This window comes from Olea europaea, chromosome 12 (assembly GCF_002742605.1).
Source record: "Olea europaea var. sylvestris chromosome 12, O_europaea_v1, whole genome shotgun sequence".
NCBI classification, from domain to species: Eukaryota; Viridiplantae; Streptophyta; class Magnoliopsida; order Lamiales; family Oleaceae; genus Olea; species Olea europaea.
In genome coordinates, this window is record NC_036248.1 from 27848905 (window position 1) to 27874702 (window position 25798).

Genomic DNA, 25798 nt, shown 5'->3' on the forward strand with positions numbered 1-25798 from the left:
CTTTAATTTCAGTTCATAGTCAGTCTTAAAAAAAGAAAAAAGAAAAAAAAAGAGCTCTATTGATGCTTACACGAACCTTTTTCCTATCTATGATTTATGAATTTTGATACATTTCAGGATTTATAAGCTCGACGTACGTGGCTTGGATTCGTACATCTAAACTCGACGAGTGCAATCTTGGTAGGATAAGTCCACCTTTAATGTATTGCTTGAAAGACACTTTAATTTTCTATACCCCCAAAAAAATCTCGGTTCAGATATCTTCATTTTCTGTAAACAAAATTGATAACTCTTGTGGTTTACACTTGTTAACCCACAGTATGAATCAGTCTTTACTATCGCTTTCGATGTATCTATATCTATATTTGTACGAACTCCTTATTGGGTGTTTGTACTATAATTCAACAATTTATAGGACTTCTATCCTCTTTTATGTACATCAAAGGTATATATTTTTAATGAATTTTGTTCTAAATCATATGATTTTTTTTTCTGATTTTCTTTTTCTATTTTTCCTGCAGCAAGAAATTCGTAGAAATATTCTTGAAGTACTGGAGAAAATGCTTGAATCAGAAGGAAATAACAACAGAAAACTTAAATCAGACAAGATGGGGCTGGGGCTTGCCATTGTAAGTTCTTTAGTTGATGGAACCGAAATCACTAGTGATCACAAGTTAGTAGTCACTAGAAAACTTCCAGATTCATCAACCTATTTTGCCAATGAAACCTTGAATCCTTTGGTGATCAATCCCAATCCATTTTACAAAAATTTTGCAGTCATACCAAATCCCGTTACCACACAAACAAGAATTAGGCCATGTTTGCTCACATCCAATGACCCAGTATCAGTTTTTAGCTCAAAACAATGCCAGATCAGTTCAAATCTTGGAGTTGGTTTAAAGAATGATAATCAAGATGCTAAGTCAATTAATGACTGTGTTTTGGAGTTGCCTCCTAGTAGTCAAGTAGAAAACTTCAGCTTAAATGGAAAATTGGCTAGCTTGCCTGGTCAAAATGTGAATTCTTCAAGTTCTTCAACGCAATATTTGGAGAGCAATAAATTTCTTGAATATTGTTATCACTGCAACAAGTCACTAGATGGAAATGACATTTACATGTACAGGTACGTCCCGAAAATTACACAAACATGCCTTATTGCTCACACAGATAGTATTATAAGCTCATAATTAATTTTACTTTCATTTTAGCAGTGACAAGCCATTCTGCAGCAACGAATGTCGAGAAAAGGAGTACATGAATGATTCCAATTTGAAGAAAGTTGAAATGAGTTAGCAGCCATATTTATTTTCAACCAAAGTATTTATAATGCTTTGATGTAATTACTAATGATTAGATTTTACAAACCATGAGTTGCTCAAGAACTTCATTTAGTTATGTAATTTCTTCTTATTTTTCTTGAGCTTCAATTCGGAAAATCAATGTAGAAAGTCCAATTTTAATAGTACACAACATACAGAAAACTAAATGGGTTGTATTTACAAGTGCTCTGAAAATTTAATTTAACCTTTATATATAGAGTTCATCCTTTTTATAATTGAAGTACCAAATTAAGTAGTTAAAAGAGTTCATTAAATTGGTTAATACTAAAAGAACTAGCACGCTTTTTCAAGCTTCATTTAATGCAATCTTACCGTACACAAGTACAATCGTCGTAGCTTCGATAGTTAGAAAATACTTCTATAAAAAAGAAGGTAATAGTTATTTAACTCTCAACTGCATTAAGTCTATTATAACTTCGTGTCGACCGTTGTGGCTGTTAAAAGATGGTTGATCATAAAAATTCAAATATTTAATTTCAGTGGCGGAATTTAATTACCAAATCAAGTAATTAAAACTTCCTTTAAATTAGGTAACACTAAAAGAGGTTTTACGTATTTTTTCAAGCTCCATTAATTTGAAATTTTGCCATAAGAAAGTTCGTAGTTATGACCGTTACGAACTATGAAATTAAAAAGATAATGTGAAAGATGTATAATTTTTTTAGTAAAGAAATAAATATTAAGCTATTTTTCCATTTCAAGAGTCTTTGCATCTGTGATTCAAGGAGACATATTTGTCTATCAGTAGTTGTTGAGAAATAATTAATGGGTTTAAAGTCATTAATTTCATTTCACAAACAGGATCAACAAAAAATTTGAACTTACGTTAGATAAAAAAGATAAACACAAACGGGTTCCATGAGGTTAAGGATACTTTGCTGAGTCAGTTGCTTCCATTCCAGCTAGAATCAGTTGTATTTTTTGTCATTATGCATTGTATTGGTAGAAAACATCATTACAATTTATATCTTTTAAGTGTATATAAACTATTACGTAATGAACGATTCACAAAAAGTGTGAATTATCCTCCTTTTTATCTATACATTTCAATTTTTTCTTCACAAAATATACATCAAACGAGCCTTAATTAGTCTACTACGATTCTCTGATCGTTGTTGTCATTAAAAGATAAATGAATTTAGACAGTCTAATATCTAATATTTTACAAATAATGGAATTGAAATACCAAATCAAATTGTTAAAATATAGGCTAAATATTTTAATACTAAAAGATGTTCGGTGTTTTTCAAGCTCCATTCAGTAAATTTTCCATATAAAAGTTGTGACATTAGAAACTACATAATTTAGAAAGATAGCGAGAGTTGAGTTTCTCTATCAATAAATCAATTTATATTAGTTGTTGAAAAATAATTAATGTGTTCTAAAGCCATTAATTTCATTTCACAAACCAAATCAGCAAAAAAAATTTGAATGTACATAAATTCATATTCTCATATGTTGCCAGTACTCTTTCTTTCACTAATTCCTGGGTAAAAAAAGTATTGATGGTTCATGCATATTTTAGGAATTTTGTAAAAGATCCTAGAATTGCTTGGCAAGTAAGAATAATAAAAAATCAGAATTATCTAGAATTCTCTAGACAAACTTGGACACTAAGAAAGTTTGTGAGGTTTGTAAACACATGTAGAATTATCAAGAAGAAATAATATGTAAACTATGGTCTATAAATAGGATATGAGTCTTTCATTTGTAAGTAAGCAAAAAAAAAAAAAAAATAGTAAGTCATTATAAGCAGAAGTCATTGTCATTCTAAATAAGTTTATTTCTCCTGTCCACTTTGTCTACTAAATTACTTTCTATCAAAATCTTCCATATTACTAACTTCCAACAAAAAGCCAACTGTTTTTTACCTCCAAAATTATCCCATACAAAACATATTAAACCATCTAATCTCATCACCACAAGAAAAAAATCATCAGTGATATCAGAGATACGTTCGATGGATATTGGGCGTAATAAGATATTATGGCAGACACTTTCGGTTCATCCATCCCTATTTCAACATTTAATGGAGACAACTATGACTTTTGGTCCATCAAAATGAAGACATACGTTTGTGTGCAAAATTTATGGGATGTCGTCAATGATGGGTGTATTAACCAAAATGACATTTCTACTTTATCTACCGTAAAAAAGAAGGAACTTAAAGAGAATCAACAAAAAGATTCTCTAGCACTACTGGCTCTACAAATGAGCTTGACGGACACTTATTTTCCAAGAATCATGGGAGCCAAAATGACAAAAGAAGTTTGGGATAAACTGAAGGAGGAGTTTCACGGCAATGACAAGGTATGTACTTGCCGTCTTCAAACTTTAAGAATGAATTTTGAAAATTTAAAAATGAAAAATTCTGAAACTGCGAAATATAATAAATTAAAGAATAGATGAAATATTAAATCAATTAAGATCTTATGGAGATGATATTCCTCAAAAGAAAGTCGTTGAAAAAATTTTAATTACTTGCACAGAAAAATATGATCCAATTATTATAGCTATTGAGGAGTTAAAAGATATATATAAGTTGACAGCTGCATAATTAATGAGTTCACTAGAAGCACATCAAAAAATATTAGAAAAGCGTTCGAAAATTAACACGGAAAATGCATTCCAATCTAATGTTAATATGCGATTTCAGAAATCTAAAGAATGTGAGAGAAAATTTAAAGAAAATTGTAAAAATAAAGAAACTCAAGGAAAAGAATTTGATAAAAGTGGCAAGTATCATTCATGTGGCATATGTAAAAGAAAAATCATTTGGAGAAGGACTGTTGATTTAAAGGAAAACCACAGTGTCGTCACTTAAAAAATTTGGTCACAACGAAACATTTTGTCGTTCTAAACAAAATCGTCAAGCTAATTTCTCTGAATAAAATGATATAGAAGGAGGTTTATTTTACGCCACGAGCAAAGATGCATCTGATGACAAACTGGATACATGGTATCTAGACAGTGGTTGTAGTAATTATATGACGAAAAATGAAAGTATTTTTTGTAGTCTTGATAAAATCAGGGCAAAAATTAAGATTGGTAATGGAAATTTTATTGAGGCTACAGGTAAAGACATTATTGTTGTTGACACAAAAAGGGCAAGAGATACATCAATAAAGTTCTTTTAGTCCCTACAATAGATCAAAATCTATTAAGTGTAAGTCAAATAATGGAGAAAGGATATACATTACATTTTGAAGGAGATTCTTGCACAGTCAGTGACAAGAAAGATAAATCTCTTGTAATTGCAAAAGTTAAAAAGCAAGAGAACAGATGCTTTCCAATCCAATGGAGATATGCAAACAGTGCAGCAATGATGGCACACATGGATGACTCATGGCTGTGGCACAAAAGATTTGGACATTTCCACTTCCACAGGTTGAAGACCCTACAGTAAAAGAGCATGATGAGAGACTTAATAGTTATAAAAGAGAGTGATGCAGTTTGCGAAGGATGTTTACTCGGGAAACAACACCGCCAACCATTTTCATCCAAAAAGTCTTGGAGAGCTAAAAAGCCATTAGAGCTAATACATACAGATGTATGCGGTCCGATGTGTACTCCATCACATGAGCAAAACAGGTAATTCATTCTCTTCATTGATGACTACACTAGAATGACATGGGTATATTTCTTACGTGAAAAATTCCAAGTATTTGAGATTTTCAAAAGGTTCAAAAGCTATGTAGAAAAGCAAAGTGGTTGCAATATCAAAACTATAACAAGCGACAGAGGCAAAGAATATACATTAAATGAATTCAACAAATTTTGTGAAAACGAAAGAATGGAGCATCAACTCACAGTTGGATACGCACCTGAACAAAATGACGTGTCAGAAAGAAAGAATACAACAATAATGGAGACAGCTAGAACTATGCTAATGGAGAAAGTCTTCCAAAAACTTTTTGGGCAAAAGCAGTAAACATTGCAGTCTACCTACTAAATCGATGTCCAACTAAAACTGTGCAAAACAAAACGCCAGTAGAAGCATGGAGTGGACGAAAATCATCAGTAAAGTATCTCAGAGTTTTTGGCTGCATCTGCTACACACATATTCCACAGGAGAAAAGAGGTAAACTAGATAAAAAAAGAAAAAGAAAATGGAATCTTCTTCGGTTATAGTACTCAATCAAAGGGCTATCGAATATATAACATAAGAACAAAGAAGCTGATTATAAGTCGAGATATTAAGTTTAATGAAGATGCCACCTATAACTGGGAGACTGGTCAAGTCGAGAGAAAAACTATCAGCATCCTTACACAACCAGAAAAGCAGGAGGGTGACGTTGAGGAGAACAATCAACCAAAGTCCCCATAGCAAGCAACAATAGAAGAACCAGTTGACTCACCAGAATCATCACCAAGAAAGACAAGAAGATTATTGAAAATATATCAAAGCTGCAACTTGATGATCGTTGAACCTGAAAGCTATGAAGCAGCTTCAAAACAACCAAAATGGAGAAATGCTATGGATGAAGAAATAAAAATGATTGAAAAACAACACTTGGAAACTTGAAGATCTTCCTCAAGACAAAGAAGTCATAGGAGTTAAGTGGGTCTACAGGACAAAGCTCAATGCTGATGGTTTAATCAAAAAACATAAAGTAAGGCTAATCGCCAAAGGATACTCACAACATTTTGGCATCGATTACACTGAGACATTTGCTCCAGTTGCACGTCTTGACACTATAAGAGCGTTGATTGCACTAGCTGCACAGAAAAAGTGGAAGATTTTTTTTTTTTTTTTAAAACAGCCCATCAGGCATTTATTCATAATAACCTCACTTAAGGTGGAGGAAAATCGTAATAATAACCGAATAATCAATAAAGCTAACGAATAAACTAAGCTCCTATAAATATAATTAAACAACAGAAAATAGCCTATTTTTTCTGACGAATGTACAACACACCCACCCTATCTAAGCGGATCAACCCTCGACAAAATCTTGGCAGCTCCATCAATGATAAGAACCGTCCTGTCTTCCCTGTTGTGCCTAATTTCGCCAACTCATCTGCAGCCTGATTAGCTTCTCTATTTAGATGCATGATGTGAAAGTCAAAATTCTTGAGAATTTCTATTAAATCTTCCCAAAAATCCCACAAGTATCATAACGTACATTTCCTTATCAAAATCCAAGAGACCACCAACAATGAATCACATTCAATATGAACCTGATTTAATCCCAAATCCTTACACAAGGTTAATCCATCAATAAGCACTTGCAACTCTGCCTCGTTATTAGTGCCATATCCGAAGAAAGACGAAAAACCTGCTATCAACTTGCCCATTTCATCTTTCACAACCCCACCACCGCCAGCCATACTTGGATTGTCTAGACAGCTTCCATCTACATTTAGTTTTACTTTGCCAGCCACAGGTTTAGCCCATTTAATGATCCGAAGAGGTCTCTCTTGTGTCACCATTGGATTAAAATCAAAGTTTCTAAGAACTAATTCTTCTAACATCGAGAGAGCTCGTTCCTTTTTCAGATTGGATGACACTTGTTGTAGCCAAAATCTAATCGAGCCAAAAATCTGCTCTACAGTTTCATGAACACCTTCCATTCTCACTTTACAACGCCTCATCCATAGCCTCTACGTTAGTATAGTTGGAAGTAGCCCTTGTAAGCACCCAGCCTGAGATTTTTTATGTGCTCTGGCCCATCATAACTATACTATATCATCCCAGTTTTGTTTAGATCTCCACCAAATGCCCAAAGCCACTGAAACTTTCCTCCAAACTTCATTTGCCACCTCGCAGCTAGACGTCAAATTAGCATTTCTTAATGGCTATCTTGAAGAAGAAATTTATATAGAGCAACCTCAAGGGTACATGGTACGAGGAAAAGAATATAAAGTTCTCAAACTAAAGAAGGCCCTATACGGATTAAAATAAGCTCCACGAGCGTGGTATAGCAGAATAGACAATTACTTCACTAAGCAAGGATTCAAGAAGAGCTAAAGTGAACCAACTCTATACATCAAAAATCAAGGTACAAGCAGTACACTTATAATCTCTTTATATGTTGATGATTTCATCTATACAGGGAATGATGAGAAGATGATCGAGAAATTCAAGGAAGTATGATGAAAAGTTCGAGATGACTAATCTGGGATTAATGCACTATTTTCTTGGAATCGAGATAACTCAATTTGAAGATGGGATCTTCATTGCTCAGAAGAAGTATACCACCAATCTATTAAAGAAGTTCAAGGTGGAATGTTGCAAAACAGTAGCATCACCTCTGCATAGCAACAAATCACTTACAAAAGAAGATGGTACTCCAAAAGCAGACAGTTCACAATTTCAAAGCTTAATTGGAAGTTTACTCTATCTCATAGCTACAAGACCAGACATAATTATGCAACCAGCCTACTTTTCAAGATTCATGCAAAATCTAAGTCAAGTTCACTATGGAGCCGCTAAGCGAATATTAAGATACCTTCAAGGACCAAAAGACTATGGAATAAAGTATCAGTCTACGCCTAACTCAAGACTACTTGGGTATAGTGATAGCGATTGGGCAGGATCAGTAGATGATATGAAAAGCACATCAGGCTACGCATTCGCACTAGGTTCCGGAATATTCTCTTGGGCATCAAAGAAACAAGCAACTGTTGCACAATCATCAACCGAAGCAAAGTATATTGCAGTAGCAATGGCAACGAGTCAAGCTCTATGGTTAAAACGTATACTTGAAGATATGGGAGAACCACAAAATGATGCAATAGAGATCTACTGCGACGGCAAGTCAGCAATAGCAATGGCTAAGAATCCTGTACTCCACAGCAGAACCAAAGACATTAGCATCAAGTACCATTTCATCAGAGAAGCTAAAACAAATAAAGAGATAGAGCTCAAACATTGCAAGATTGAAGAACAATTATCAGATATATTCACAAAGACGCTCACGAGCAAAGAAAAATGATGCAATAGAGATCTACTGCGACGGCAAGTCAGCAATAGCAATGGCTAAGAATCCTGTACTCCACAGCAGAACCAAAGACATTAGCATCAAGTACCATTTCATCAGAGAAGCTGAAACAAATAAAGAGATAGAGCTCAAACATTGCAAGATTGAAGAACAATTATCAGATATATTCACAAAGACGCTCACGAGCAAAGTTCGAAATACTACGAGAAATGATTGGAGTTATCAAAATATGCATCAAGGAGGAGTATTGATGGTTGATGCATATTTTAAGAATTTTGTAGAAGATTCTAGAATTGCTTGGCAAGCAAGAATAATAAAAAATCAAAATTATCTAGAATTTCCTAGAGAAACTTGGGCACCAAAAAAGTTTTTGAGGTTTGTAGACACATGTAGAATTATCTAGAAGAAATCATATGTAAGCTATGATTTATAAATAGGGCATGAGTCTCTCATTGGTAAGGAAAAAAAAAGCCATTGTCATTCTAATAAAGTTCATTTCTTCTACCCACTTTGTCTATTAAATTACTTTTTATCAAAGTCTTCCATACTACTAACTTCCAACAAAAAGCCAACTATTTTCAACCTCCAAAATTATCCCATACAAAACATATTAAACCATCTAATCTCATCACTACAAGAAAAAGCCATCAAAAAGAAAGATAAGAACGAGCTCCTTGAGGTTGTTCTAGCTAGAATCAGTCAGTAGCATTCTGTCATTAAGCTTCTGCTTGTGCAAAACATCATTAGAATTTTATTATAGGTAATGAATGATTCACCCAATAAATGTGAATCTACCCTCTATTTTATCCACAAAAATTCCTTTTCTTCGGTTCATGTTCAATCTTGAATTATATATCTGTATGTATACTTTAATTTCAGTTCATGGTCCATCTTAAATTGAAAATGAGCTCTCTTAATGCTTGGATGAACATTTTTTCCTATCTATGATTTTTGGATTTTGATTCATTTCAGGATTGATTAGCTCTATGCTAAGATTTGTGCATCTAAACTTGACGAGCGCAATCTTGGTTAGACATTTCCACCTTGCTCAATGAATTATATGTATGTCTTGTATGGCTTGAAAGATTTTTAAGTTTCTGTACCCCCAAAAATTACAGAAAATTGATAATTCTTGTGGATCTGTCTTTACATTTGCCTTCGATATATTTATATTCTATATCTATATATATATGCATGAACTCCTTACTGATGTCTGTACTATAATTAAACAATAAATAGGACTTCTGTCCTCTTTTATTTACATCAAACATACACATTTTTAATGAACTTTGTTCTAATTCATATGATTTTTTTTCTCTCTACTTTTCCCGCAGCTAGAAATTTGTAGAAATTTCCTTGAAGTACTGAAGAAAATGCTTGAATCAGAAGGAAATGACAACAGAAAAATTAAATCAGACAAGGTGCGGCTTGCCACTGTAAGTTCTTCAGTTGATGGAACCGAAATCACTACACTAGTAATCCCAGGTTAGTCACTAGAAACCTTCTAGATTCGTCAACCTATTTTGTCAACGAAACCTTGAATCCTTTGGTGACCAATCCCAATCCATTTTGCAAAAATTTTGCGGTTATTCCAAATCCTGTTACCTCACAAACAAGAAATAGGCCATGTTTGCTCACTTTCAATGGTCCTGTATCAGTTTTTAGCGCAAAACAAAGCCAGACCAGTTCAAATGTTGGAGTTGGTTTAAAGAATTATAATCAAGATGCTAATTTAATTATTGCAGTGTTCATGGAAATACAGGGTTTCATAGGTTGGAAGATACCCATAAACCCGATGAATATTCATGTGCGCTACGACATGCTCTAATCTTTGAAGTTGTTAATATGTTCATTAATGACTGTATTTCTGAGTTGCCTCCTAGTAGTCAAGTAAAAAACTTCAGCTTAAATGGAGAATTGGTTAGCTTGCCTGGTCAAAATGTGAATTCTTCAAGTTCTTCAACACAATATTTGGAGAGCGATGAATTTCTTGAATATTGTTATGACTGCAACAAGGCACTGGATGGAAATGACATTTATATGTACAGGGACGTCCCATAAATTATACAAACATGCCATTCTGCAGCAATGAATGTCGAGAAAAAAAGTTTATGAATGCTTCTATTTTGAAGAAAGCTGTAATGAGTGTTTAGCAGCCATACTTACTTACTACTAAAATATTTTTTGATTGGGTAAATAAATATATATTGATCAAAATTTGAGTACATTCAAAATATTTATAATGCTTTGATGTAATTATTAACGACTGCTCTAAGATTGTAGAAACCATGAGTTACTCAAGAACTCCATTTAGTTATGTAATTTCTTGTTTTTTGAACTTCAATTTGATAAATCAATAGAGAAATTCCAAATTTAAGTGAAATTTTAATAATTTACAACATAGACAGGACTAAATTGGGGGGGGGGGGGGATTTACAAGTGTTCTAAAAATTTAATATTCAACCTCTACACCATTCACCATTTTTACTGTTCTTTATCTTATTTACTGAATCCATAATTGCAAGGGCTCTATAAACCCATCCCCCGGCATTACTTTTAGGTCATCGGAGTTGTTGATAATCAGAGACGTCGTTTCAAATTACACTCAATATCATTAACAGTCAACAGTCACTTATCTAATATTCGATGTTAGAATTGAAGTACCAAATAAAGTAATTATAGAGTTCGTTATATTAATTAATACTAAAACAGCTGACATGTCTTTTCAAGCTTCATTTAAAGCAATCTAACTGTACACGGCTACAATCGTTGTAGGCTTGTAGCTACGATAGTTAGAAACTACTTTTAAGAAAGAAGACAAGACGTATTTGACTTTTAATTGAATTAAGTCTATTACGACTTTATGACCGTTGTGGTAGTTAAAAGATGGTTGACCAGAGGGATTCGAATATTTAATATTTCGTAATAGTATCTAAATACCAAATCAAGTAATTTAAATGTCGGTTAAACTAGGAAATACTAAAAGAAGTTTTATGTCAATTTTCAAGCTCCATTAGAGAAACTTTTGCACAAGAAAGTACTTAGTTATGGCCATTATATACTTCAAAATTAAGAGATAATGTGATAGATGTATAGCTTTTTTAATTAAGAAATATATATTAAAGCTATTTCCATTTGTTATTCAAGGAGAGATGACTTGTAATCTGTTGTTGAACAATAATTAATGGGTTTAAAGTCATTAATTTCATTTCAAAAACCAGATCAGCAAAAAATTTGAACTTACATGGGCCAGTACTCTAAACACTTTCACTAATTCCTAGGTAAATCATTATATACTTCAAAATTAAGAGATAATGTGATAGATGTATAGCTTTTTTAATTAAGAAATATATATTAAAGCTATTTCCATTTGTTATTCAAGGAGAGATGACTTGTAATCTGTTGTTGAACAATAATTAATGGGTTTAAAGTCATTAATTTCATTTCAAAAACCAGATCAGCAAAAAATTTGAACTTACATGGGCCAGTACTCTAAACACTTTCACTAATTCCTAGGTAAAAAAGATAAACACAAACGGGTTCCATGAGGTTAAGGATACCTTGCTGAGTCAGCTGCTTCTATTCTAGTTAGAATTAGTCAGATGTTTTTTGTCATCATGCATTGTGTTGGTAGAAAACATTATTACAATTTATATCTGTATGCATATATATTAATCTGTAATTAAGTATTCACAAAAAAATGTGTATCTACCCTCCTTTTCACCCACAAAAGATTTCTTTTTTATTTCGTGCTTGAATTTATATCTGCGAACGTATGTTTACCTTCCATTTTTATGTGTATATCTGCACAATAATTTCAGTTCATGTTCAGTCTTGAATTGAAAATGAGCTTTCTTGATGCATGCATGAGCCTTGTCTTTCAAGAAAATTAATCTATGGTTTATGACTTTTGACGCATTTCAGGATTTAGTAGATCTGCGCTGGATTCGTGAATCTAAACTCCACGAGCAATTTTGGTATGATTTATGTCCACCTTGCTCAATCTATTTCATGCTTGTCATGTTTAGATAGATTTTTAATTTTCACCAACCCAGAAAAAAGTACCATTTCAAAAATCAAATCTGCTCCTTGATACACATCAATTTCGGTAACATAAGCCCACCTACTCAATTTGGCTTGAAAGATTCAAATTTGCTCAACTCCACAGAAATTCGGTGTTTGGGTACCTTGGTTTTCAGTAAAAATGGACAATAATTAATTGTAAGCCACATTAGATTTTTAACTTTTTTATTGAATGTCTAGAAATTTTTACGGTAGGGTTTTAGCCTTTTCATTTGGAACTCTTTCCTTTGTTTCGTGTTTTGTCCAGTATTCAACAATATATACTTACTACTGATTTTGTTATATTTTTATGAATAAATCTTCTCTTTTATTTTCTTTCTTTTTTTCTTTTTTTGGTTCCGCAGAAAGAAATTCGAAGAAATTTTTTGAAGCGTATGAGAAAAATGCTTCATTCACAGGGAAGTAAGAAAAGAAAATTTGAATCAGACAAGGTGATGAGCATGCCTCGTCAACCAAAAATTTTCAGCCTCAACGACGAACCGTTGATGAGCATGCCTCGTCAAAATGTGAATCTCTCACGTTGTTCAACGCAATATTTCGGAAGTGCTAACTTTCTCAAATATTGTTACATCTGCAGAAAGGATCTGGATGGAGAAGACATTTACATGTACAGGTTCGTTCAAAAAATTTCCAGGAAAATAATTGCTTATACAAACACGCGCACACAAAGAATTATAAGTTCACATTTAATTTTACTATCATTTTTTGCAGTGACAAACCATTCTGCAGCAATGAATGTCGAGAGATTAAGTATAAGAATGATTGTAATTTGGTGAAAGGTAAAATGAGTGGTTAGTAGCCATATTCACTTGCAGTTAAACTATTTATAAAGCTCTGATGTAACTGCTCTAAATTTGTAGAAACCATGAGTTTCTCAGGAACTTAATTTATTTATGTAATTTCTTCTTATTTTCTTGAACTTCAGTTTGGTAAATCAATGAAGAAAGTTCAGTATTTGTGGCACTTCTGTAGTCTTCTAATAAACTTACAAAATACACAATGTATATGGATCTACACTTCGAAACCGTGTTTTAAAATACAAAGTTTACAAATTACTTTAACTCAATATATGGTAATTACATAGCATCATTTGCTAAAATAATAGAAAAAAATCGACTTATTCTTCTTGATTTCCATATAAATGAATATACTATTGCTATTTTTCTGTTTTCTACTTATTTTTTTGGTATTTTTTATGCTGTAGAAAATTGAATGATCTTTTCTTGCATTTGTTTAAAAAGAATTCTGATTTAGAAGAAACTACAAACGAAAGAAAAAAAAATCTGTAATGCCCTCAGATTTCAGAAAATTTCACATTAATAGATTATTTAACATCAATAGTTGAAATAAAATTCACTTTGTTTGACTCTAATTATATAGGAATTTCTTGGAAAATACAACCAACTTTTAAGAATTTCAGATATTTGGCTGGTTTACTTTTCAAAAAATGAAAAAGAAAAAAGAAGTGACTAATACTCAATACTGCAAATTTTAGAATCAAATTAACGAATCATCCAAACTAAGTAAAAAAAAAAAAAAAAAAAAAATTTAAAGAAAAGACCCTCGTAAACATTTGATCACAACCCAAGTTAAAGAAAAGCCAAATCATTTTATGTGCAAAATAACACAAGAACCATGTTTAAAGTTCTATGTCAATACAGTTTTATGATCGTGTACTGTTAACGTTTTGCGATCACCGAAAAAGTTGACTTGGAGCGATGATCACCATGAGATTAATTGTGTAATCGAAGTTGACACTTGCTTCTATTATCTGCATCGACTTGAACACCATATTTCCATGAAATGCCCCTAACTTACCTTGATTTCGATGTTGAAGGCTACAGTGACTGATTTTTACTAGTCTTAAATTCATTTCTTTACTAGTCCAATAAAACAAAAACTTGTTCACTAGAGTACAAAATACTTGTCGATCGATTTGTGAAAGAAACAAATTAATCACAGGTTAATTTAGATAGAATTTAGATTTTTAACAGATTTTGGTAACAATTCATAAGATGTGTGATGGAAATATTGATCAAATTCTGTGTTTAAAAATGAATTTGAGAAAAAAAGAAATTTATAACCGATTATGTTCCGATGTCAATCAAAATGATGACATGGCAACCCAGCAAACTTAGGATGTTGAGAGAATACTCTTCAAATAATTCCTTATCCCTGCTCTCTTAAAAGAGAAATCCTTCCCTCGTTGTTCATTCGTTCAGGAAGCAATTATCCCTTTCCCATCTACCCTCAAACAATTGGCAAAGCAAGGGTGTAATGGTCTTTTGGTATATATACAAAATGATTAATTATATTACCACCGCGAATTTTATTAGTTACACCACAATTTTAAGCAGTTTTTTTATTCACTTAGATAACCTTAACTAAAATTACATAAATGGGTTTTAAAAAATTTATCACACAAAATAATTTATTATTACACTACAATCATAAATCTAATTTTTCTTTCTTTCACCAATAGCCGACGTCGTGCCATTTTTCGACTTTTGTTCCGAATGTGAAAAAGTTTCGATGATTGATTTGGGCTGGGAATAAGAAACCTTTATGGTCCAACAAATAGGCTAATGAATTTTTAACTTTACCATTGGAAGAAGATTGAAATTATATTCAAAAGATCCTTTCAAGACTGAGATTGTCCACAAATCTCATGTGAAGGAGGAGACAATCCATAACTGGAGAGATTATCTTAGACTTCATTGTTATCCTTTGGAGAAATATGCATCCGAATGGCCTTCAAATCCCTCAACTTTCAAGTAAGAATGTTATTTTTTTATTCTCATTTTATTTTCGACACTTTTTCCACTGAATACTCTTTGAAGTTCAAGCAGAAAGGGATTTATTTTCTTTTTGACTCTAGTATTTTTGCCATAGTTCAGAAAAATTAGAAAAATAAAAAAGAGAGAAGAGAATTGTAGTTGCAATAGAGCAAAGAGCTATCAAAAAACAAATAAAAGAAGAAAATTACGAATAACAGAGCTCTTGCACCTAAACTCAAGCTCTCTCTTCCTCCTACAGATAAAGCTTCTCTCTCTAAATTCCTGTAATTCAACCCACTATTTTTTGAAATAAAATATATTCTGTGGATATTTCTGATATTTATGTGGATATTCAACTCTCCATTTGCTTTCATGAAAGAAATTAAAGAACCAACATTGTTGTAATCAGTGTTCTAAAAAGCTAGCTTAAGCGGCGTCTAGGCTTGAAGCGAGACAAGTTCGGGCAAAACGTCTCGCTTCACGCTTGGACCTTTTTTTTCCTGGATGAATTGTTCCTTCCTTTCTTTCGTCTTCCCTATGAGCACTTTCTTAGTATTTCTTTTCCCTTTTCTAAAAAGTCTTTTATTCGACTTTAACTTATTGATTTTTTTTTATTTATAAAAAACCTTTTCATTTGACTTTAATTTTTAGTTTTTGAAAGATTTTATTTCTACAAAAATTAAAAATGATTTTATCTAAATATTTAAATAAGATTTAAGCTATGGTACTATTTCCATTACGTAATTATGATCTTGAGACACATTATTTTGTTGCAAATTCAAATAGCATGTATAAAGTTCTCATACTATGAAGTATGATTTGTCTAGTTGAAATTAAAACTATGAAAAATATTTTAATTTTTGCATTTAGAAAACTTGAAAATTGTATAATTGACTGATGTAGGAATTATTAAGTAAATATAATATTTTATTATTCTAGATGTTTGATATGTATTATTTTAATTATTAAATAATTTTTAAATTGTTTAATAATTAAAAATAAGAAACACTCTTTTATGCCTAAACCTCGCATATGCTTGCTTAAACTCGTAAAGCTTGAAGTTTCACGCCTAACCACACTTTATGCTCTTTAGAACACTAGTTGTAATCGAATAGTTCAATCTCAAAATATATATAATAAAACATGAAATCTTGCCTAGCTAAGAATTTTCGAACGAACATCTCGCATTTTGTTAAAAATCTTACCATCGACCATTTCTACAGATACCATCGGCGTTTGGTCTAGGGGTGTAAAAAATCCGAATGTACTAATTTTTGATAGATTTTTAAACCAAACCTTTTAAACCGGTTTGAGAAAAACCTAAACCTAAACCTAAACCAAACAATTTTGAACAGTTTGAAAAAAACTCAAACATAAACCTGACGATTTGGTCCGATTTTAAACCATCGATTTCATCATATATTTTTTGCCTATTTACTTTTATGTCATTAATTTATTGAATTCAATATATATTTATATCTTATTAGCAATAAATCTAAAACAAACTAAGTGTCTGTTTGAACTAAATTTTTGGGACAAAAAAATAAAAATTTGGACCGTTATCCCACAAGTCCAATCGCCTTTGTTAACTTACTGTTTCATGTATGAGACCCAGCCTCTTTTTCAAAGGTCAATTTTCTCATTATGCTGATATGGAAAATATGGCTCAAACAGGGTTAAATATTTCTAGTATAAATTTAAATATCAACTAAATCAAAATGAAATCATAATAAACTAAAATATAGTTTTTTTTTTTTCATTTTTGTTCATATTTTTAGGCCACGTTTGGAAGCAATTTTGAGAATTGATTTTTTGACTGTTAGGAGAAAAGTGAGGGCCACCTGTGAGAGAAAAGTCAAACTTTAGGATTGAAATAGTGAAATAACGATCAAAAATTAATTTTTGGATGAAAATTACTCCCAAACACCTCCTTAGGCTAATGACGATATAATAATATTACAATACAAGTCTACTAAACTAGATATAAGGCCCAAAAAATATAATGATGTACAACAAGACTTCATGATCATCGTATCTGAAAAAAAATACTAATTAAACAAAGAGAATAACTAACCACAATAATAAAGCAATTGCTTATAATATCTAAACATAATAATTACACAAGTTTACGTTTGTATGATGTCATGAAAAACATTTAATTTCAGATTCTTACCTTAATTTGCTCCAAAAAAATTATTAATATGAAACTTTATTCGTAGCAAATATTATCACCGAATGTTTAGGATCCCTTTGTCTTCAATTTGGTATAATGGATTTCAATTCAACTTTGAAGAGGTGAAAAATCTGAAAAAGAAGTGTGTGATGTCGGTGGCTCAAGACTGTGTTGGGTGTCGGCTGGAGTTCATCTAAATTCTGAAGAGGAAAAGGGCTTTTGATAGATTATGTTAGTTTTGAGATTTTAGATATAAATTAGGATTATTGGATAATAATAATAATATATCTGTATTAAAAAATTAGAAATTGACAAAAATATTCACAAATGACAAAATTATTGAATTGTAAATATTTTGATGAATTTTCAAAAAAATTCATTTTTTCATTTTTTTATTTATATATATTTTTTCGCCGGTACAGTTTGGTTTTAAATCATAATTAAAATTCTCAAACCTAAACCAAACCATTTAAATCGGTTTGGTTTGATTCAAAATCATTTCGTTGATTGGGTCCACGTGGCACCAAATCGACAGTTTCTAAAATGCGATTTTAGTTCGATTTGCCGGTTTGACGATTTTTGCTTATAGCTCTACTTTGGTCATCATCCACGAATTGGCTACCACCTATCCTTGTAAATCCTAAAACCTAAGCTACTGCCTTAGCGTTGACAGCCTATAATCCATTTTTATATCCATCGCCACTTGCATCTTGACGGTTTGAACACAATCATTGCCGGCAATTGCTCCATCCTCTCTAAAGCAAACACAGAAAAACTTAACCCAAGTTATAACTCGTTGCCAACTTCTTTTAGTTCTTGAACTACAGCTCAAAAAATCGGAAGAAATCTACTCAGAAGGAAGAAATTGAAGGGATGAGAATTATACTTACAGATATATGTCTCAATTCTTATAGATTATTTCGAATTTCTTTCCATAATAGAGAGAGAGAAAGATAAATTAGGATTAGTCGAGGCTTTTCTTTTCGATAATGTAAGGAGAATGAAAGCCTTCAATAGTAAACCAATTTTGGACAGAGGAGAGACATGTTTTGTATATATATTGAAAGACCATTACACCCTTAGTGTAAGAATTACTTTTCTAGATGTTTGTGTTGGGAATTTACTTATCATGCACAGTAGAAATAAAAACGAATTTCAATTTTCACCAGGATTCATCTTTGTGTTTAGATAGGAATTGTGATAAAAGTTGTACATTTTTCTAGATCTGCATATTCCTTTTGGTTATCTTTTTCCAGCAACTCGAATTTGCCTCCCACAGCTGCCCAATTGTCCAGCCTCCAATGAATTCGACACACAGAATGTATAACAGCCACCATGGTTTTCTTCTCTTGTGCTAGCAAAAATTATGAGAATCTCTACAAATTAAAAACCCTAGCCATATATTTATATAAGCCCAAACGGGTTTGGCTTGACCTGATCCAATATTTAATTAATCAATTTAATTAAATTAGGTTCGTGAATTAATTAATCCAATTAATTAATTTGGGCCTATAAATAACCAACAAAATTAATTAATTTATCCAATGCTTGTTAAATTAATTAATCGAAAAATTACAATCTTCCAATTCTCTTTTGTGTGCGACCAATCAGGTTCCCGATCACGATGCCTAACAACGTGAAATATTATTTTGATCTTATTAAAACTGATAAATTAAAGCATCCTTTTAATTTATTACCAATTCACACTCACCGTCCTAGATTAACATCTAGTAATGTGTTAGGATAATACATGTGACGGGAAATATCATGTGGTATGACAAAATCAAACTTATTCGTTTACCATGAAACAACAATTCCTTCGTCAATATGATCCAATCAATTATGAGATATGGAAGTGTGTTAATCTCGATTATTGATCATATCTTTCATTCTACTATTAAATTAATATAAGTTGAAAACTTCTTTTCGATTTTTGAGTACACTTTGGCCAATGATTTCGTTATCGACTTAATTGAATGAAATTTAGATCATAATCTCTTACTATCTAAGAGTAAAGAATCCTCTATTGATCATTCACAACTTTCATATGATTCTTGATATACCCGAACGATGCCGTATTAGCGGCCCTTGGCAGAGCAATATTCAATACCGTCAAAATATGACTGTCCTCATACAAGACACTATGACGACCTCAAGTCAAAGGACCAATTCCACTACCGAACGTTAGAGATTAACTACTGACACTCAGATAGTTATCCATGTGGAATCTCTTAGCGGGTATCCAATGTTTTCTTCTATAACGAAACATTCACGCGTTCATTTAAGTGTTTCCATACTTTAGCTTGTGAGATCAGCTACTTACTTCAGAAGTAAGAAATACCACACGCGATGGTCTATCCATAATAAAAATATTTGTATCTCGTTATTACTTACGACCATGGATTACTCAAGATCCAATTATATGTAATTTGCATCTCACAATCACAACTCCTTGTGATTAACAAATTACTTAAACTTGAATCTTCGGACTATATTATTTAATATTATTTATCATAATATTAGTTTAAATAAATAATAGATCTTGCCAAAATTAAATGCATTAAACATATTAAAAGTGTTTACAACCTAAATCGATTGGGTTTAGGGTATAACATTTACAAACTTCCACTTGCACTAGATCCAATCACTCATGTATTTAATATCATAAACGTCCACATGATGATCACGTTTCTGTTGTGACAATAACTTTCTCAATGGATCTGTAATATTATCATTTGTGGGAACTCGCTCTATCTTTACGTCATTTCTTTGTATAATCTCCCTGATGAGATGATATCGTCTTAACACATGTTTGGATTATTGATGAGACATCAATTCTTTCACTTGTGCGATGACTCCATTGTTATCACAATGTAAAGGTAAAGGATCAACAATGCTAGGAATGACTTCTAATTCATTAATGAACTTCTTGATCCAAACAACTTCCTTCGCTGCTTCAGAAGCAGCAAAGTACTCGGCTTCGTTGTTGAATCGGCAGTTGTCTCTTGTTAGGAACTTTTCCAACTAACCGTTTCATTGTTGAAAGTAAACATATATCCAAATTGAGACTTGCTATCATCCTTGTCAGATTGAAAGCTAGCATCAGTATACCCATGAACCTTTAGTTCATCTCCTTTATAGATTAAGAACACATCTTTAGTCCTTCTCAAATACTTAAGAATGTTCTTAACCGCTATCCAGTATTTCTCACCAGGATTTGCTTGAAACCTACTTGTAACACTTAGAACATATGAAACATCTGATCTCGTGCATAGCATCACATACATAATAGATCCTATCGTCGAAGCATAGGGATTCATATCCATGCGATTTCTTTCATCATGTGTTTTGAGACACATATCTTTTGAGAGGTAAATCCTATGTAACATAGGACACAAACCTCTCTTGGACTCTTCCATGTTAAATATTCTCAAGATTTTGTCTATGTATGAAAATTGGGATAAGCCAAGCAATTTTTTAGATCTATCTCTATAGATCTTTATTCCCAAGATATATGCTGTTCCTCCCATATCTTTCATGGAGAAATTCTTTGACAACCATAATTTTACCGATTGAAGCATTGAGATGTCGTTTTCCATTAATAATATGTCATCGACATATAATATTAGGAATATGACCGCCCTCCTACTTTTCTTCTTGTAAACACACGGTTCATCTTCATTTTTTATAAAATCAAACTTTTTAATTGTCTCACCAAAACGAAAATTTCAGCTCCTAGAGGCTTACTTTAATCCATAAATGGATCGATTAAGTTTGCATACATTGTTGGCTTCTTTGGATCAAAACCTTCTGGCTGTGTCATATACACCTCTCTTGCAAGTTTCCATTAAGGAAAGCAGTTTTGACATCCATTTGTCATATCTAATAATCATGGTATGCAGCTATTGCAAGCAAAATCTGAATGGACTTCAGCATGGCTATAGATGAAAATATTTCATCAAAGTCAACTCCTTGTCTTTGTGTGAAACCTTTTGCTATTAGGCTTCCTTTGTATGTATGGACGTTTTCATCCACATCGGCCATTTTCTTGTAAATCCATTTACAACCTATGGGTTTTATCCCACTCAGAAGGTCGACCAAGGTCCGAATCTTGTTCTTATATAGCTAGTTCATTTCGGATTCCATGGCCTCTTGCCATCTCTTTAAGTCAACACTTGACATCATTTCTGCGTAATTTGTAGATTCATCATCCTCGACTAATAATACTTGATTAGTAATCTTGAATTCGTACCTTCTGGGAGGTCGAATGATCCTACTTGATTTACGCTGAGTTGGAGTGTCCTGAGGAGTCTCTATATCCTGATTAAGAGTCTGTCCATCAGCAAGTGTGGGATTGGACTCAGGTTCATCTAATTAGTCAAAAGTGTCTATGGATTCTTGAACTTCTTCAGGTTCTATCTTACTTCCACTACGCTCTCCTAGAATAAACTCTTTCTCTAGGAATAGGACATTTCTTGAAATGAACACCTTCTTCTCAATGAGATTACAGAACTGATATGCAATAGTCTCTTTTGGATATTCCATAAATATGCATTTATCAGATTTAGACTCAAACTTATCCGATTTATTTTGTTTCACATAAGCGTCACAACCCCAAATTATCATGTAAGATAAGTTGGGTCTTTTTCTTCTCCATAACTCGTATGGAGTTTTATCAACCAATTTAAATGGGACACGATTTAGGGTGTAGCACGCAGCAACCCCAAAATGATTTTAGGATGTTTGCATGGCTCATCTCGTACCATGTCTAACAATGTGAGATTCCTCCGTTCAGATATACCATTATGTTGCGGTGTATATGGCGAAGTTCACTGCAAAAGAATCTCATTCTCTTTTAGATAGTCTAAAAATTCTCCCTTTAAATATTCTCCATCTCGATCTGATCTTAGCGTGAGAATATTTTTACCTGCCCGTTTCTCTGCTTCAATTTTGAATTCCTTGAACTTTTCAAGTGCTTCATGCTTGAATTTTATCAGATATGCATAATCATATCTAGAATGATCATCAGTAAATGTGATGAAGTAAAAAAAACCACATTTAGCGGTAATTGACATGGGTCCACATACATCAGTATGTATTAGTTCCAATAGTTCTGCAGCTCTTTCTCTTTTTCTAGTAAAAGAAAATTTGGTCATTTTGCCTAATAGGCACAACTCACATTTGTCAAATAATTCAAAATCAGTTGACCCCAAGTATCCATCTTTATGTAACTTAGGAATGCGTTTGTCGTTAATATAACTCAGTCTGCAATGCCAGAGATAGGTATTATTTACATTATCACTTTTATGCCTCTTATTTTCTATACTCAGAATAAATGACTCAGTATCAAAAATATAAATTCCATTTTGCAATGCGCCACAACCATAAAAAATCTCATCTTTATAAAACGAACTACGATTATTCTTAACATTAATTGAAAAACCATTCATGTCCAAACATGAAATAGAAATAATATTTTTAGTAATGGTGGGAACAAAATAGCAATTTTCTAATTCTAATACTAAGTCCAAAGGCAATGGTAAGAAGTATGTCCCTACAGCTAATGCAGCAACTCTTGCTCCATTCCCAACGCTCAGGTTAACTTCTCTTTTCTACAGTAGTCTACTTTTCTTTAGTCCATGCATATTTATAAAAATATAAGATCCACATCCGGTATCTAATACCTAAGAAGCCAATGAAGTAGATATATTAACCTCAATAACAAAAATCCTTGAAGTAGAAGTTTCAAAAGACTTCTTTCCCTTCAAGCTTGCGAGTTAAGTATTGCAGTTCCTCTTCCAATGACTTTTCACTCCACAGTGATAGCACATGTCATCAGATTTGATATTGTCCTTACTTACTTTGACTGCTTTGTTATTATCCTTAGTCTTCTTGGATGTTTTCTTAAAACTTCCTTTGATTTTCCTCTTAGTGCCCTTGGAGGATTGAATGACTAAGACATGCCCAGTGCTAGCTTTAACATTGGGCTCCACAGTTTTAAGCATATTAAGCAACTCAGGAAGTGTGCATTCGATCTTATTCATATTGAAGTTCATGATGAACTTTGAATAACTATCTGCCAGAGACTGTAGAACGAAGTCAATACTTAGTTCGTGATCTATGATAAAACCCAATTGAGCCAATTTCTCAATGCAACCAATCATCTTTAGCAAATGAGCACTGACTGAAGATCCCTCTGCCATTTTGCACCGGTACAGTTGTTTGGATGTTTCATACCTTTCTACACGAGACTGTTCATGAAAAATCATAGTGTAAACATCCATACCCTCATGTTGCTTTTGCAACTCAGGTGACATATCTACAAGCATCACACATGCTGCAGTGTTATGGTCATCATTGTATTTGTTGTAAGCAGTCATCTCTTCCTTAGTGGAATTTTCAGTAAGTACCTCTGGAAAGGGCTGCTCAAGGACATACCCAATTTTCTCATGTTTGAGAACGATTCTCAAATTGCAGTGCCAATCGAGAAAATTTGGTCTGATCATTTTGTTGGAATCCAGTATGCCTCTCAAATTCATATGATTACTCATGATTCAAAAATTGTAAATGATGAAAAATATAGAATCAATATGTATTGTAATGCATTTGCACAAATTCAATATGGACTTTAATTAAATGTGCTCTCACTATTTAAAATAAATTCATGACCCTCATACATAAATGATTGGGATCCACATTTAATTCCCAGTGGGTTGGGATCTCATTCGTTATATCAAGATCTTGAGCATACTCAACAAATCTCAATAAAACATCTGGATAGATACTATTATCAATTGTATCTCCATACAACTCTCAGATCATTAAGCTGACAACTCTTTGTCTTTACACATTTTATGTGTTAGTTTAACATGCCTCTAAAATTTATCTCCTTGAGTGTACTTAATAAAAGATAAAATTACAGTTAAGTAAAACTCATCATTCAGAAATATCAAATATTTCATAGTGTCAAACATGTCCCTAATAGACCAGCCTTGAGTGCACTCAACAAACTGAGATTGATTTAGGATTCTCGTTTTTTACTATAATGACAGAAGACAAATAATATCGACTTAATATTTTAACGAGGAATTTAGCATGCAATGGTCTTATCAAATAATTATATACATATATATTTAATCATGCATCAACTATGCGAATAAATATACAAATAATAGTATGAATAATTATAGACTTATTCTATCTAATTTTCCCGAGCCAAAGGGAAGACTAGTTGATCAATTATTAGGGGGTATGACAATCAATATCAATGCACCATCTCCATGGTTTCCTCTTTTTCTCGTGCTTTCAATTAGTTCAATTGCAACATGTATCCTATACTAGTTGGCACGCAAGCCTAAATGAAATTGGATTCACAGGCCCATAATAATAATATCAACAACGGACTCACAAGTCCAAAATTAATAAAGAACTCGCAGGCACATAACAACAACAATAATAACGGACTCGCAAGTCCAAAACAATTAAGAGCTCACAAACCCATAAAACGATAAGAATTAAGTCAGTCATTCAACACATCCACATGATCGAGTTCATAATCATCTATAAATAGACATTTATCACATAAATATTTTCTATATAATATCTAATATTATATGCAACGTCTTAAGAATCTAGCAATTATAGTCGTCAAAACTCATTTAAAAATTGGATCGAAATAATTAAATAATTAATTAACTTAATTGGCGGGCCTATTTAATTAAAATCAAATTTTAATCAAATTCCGGATTAGAGTCCAACTCTATTCAATAATCATCGGGCGAAGTTATTTAATTAAAATCAAATTTTAATTAAATATTATATTAGAGTCCAACTCTAATTCTTTAAAATTTTAGAGGAGAATAATTAAAATCAAATTTTAATTATTTATCAAATTAGAGTCTTACTCCAATTTCAATATATACATTGGGGAAATAATATTAATTAAAATCAAAATTTAATTAACACGAAATTAGAGTCCAACTCTAATAAAATTGAATCAACATTTTAATTTAGGACAAAATTCCTAAATAAAACAAAATTCAATATAGGGTTAACAATAAATATTTAAGTTAAAATCTAATTTTAACAAAAATATAAAAGTCATCAATTTTAAATAAAATTTTTAATTTTGGGCCCAAATTGAAACATGGGTCAAACCCAATTAAAATCATAGCCGTTGTTTGAGCCCCATTTTTGTGAAGAAAATGAATTTTTGAATAGTGTATTGATAAGAAATGTGTGGTTAAAAAATAAGGAAAAGTTTTTGATTTGCGTATAATATTATTTTATTGAAGAATGTGATTGAAATGATATCAAATCACTGTTGAAAAATATATTTTGGTTGAAAAATGGGGCTCAAACAAGGGCATAATTTAAAAACCTACATTGAATTTAAATTTAAACCCCATTTCAACAATTGCAATTTGATCCAAGCCAAAATTAAAATCAAGCCCCTCAACTATGTAATTTACGTGACAAGTC